Below are 479 nucleotides of genomic sequence, written 5' to 3'. Positions count from 1 at the left end.
TTTAGACCCCAGATATTTCACTGCAGCCCCCCCAAAATTAAAGAAATAAAATAAAAAATTATTAAAAAATAAATAGAAAATGTAAAAAAAATATTTTTTTATTTTTTTTAAAAAGTAAAAAAAAACTAATTAAAAAAAGCACAACTCCTCCCTCCCCCCACATAACATATTTACCTTTTCGCAAAAAGGCGCAATTTCAAATTTGCAAATATTTGTTATTTATTAACTCAATACAGTTTTATCTTTTAGATTTAGTCAGAATTTTTTTTTTTGTTTTGTGCGCTGATTCTGATTTTAGTGTGTTTTTATCAATTGAATTGTGTAATTGTATCGGTTTAATATTAATTTGAGAAACATTTGCGCAATTATCGCAGGGCCTACAAAATTAGTATCACCATCTATTTATTCTACCGGGCCTGCTCTTTCAGAAAATATACAGTTTGGGGGGGTCTTTTACAAACGCTAGCAACGCAGCAGTT

This window comes from Nanorana parkeri, unplaced genomic scaffold, assembly GCF_000935625.1.
Source record: "Nanorana parkeri isolate BGI_ZX_2015 unplaced genomic scaffold, ASM93562v1 scaffold2116, whole genome shotgun sequence".
In the NCBI taxonomy this organism is placed as follows: Eukaryota; Metazoa; Chordata; class Amphibia; order Anura; family Dicroglossidae; genus Nanorana; species Nanorana parkeri.
This window is presented reverse-complemented; position numbering follows the sequence as displayed.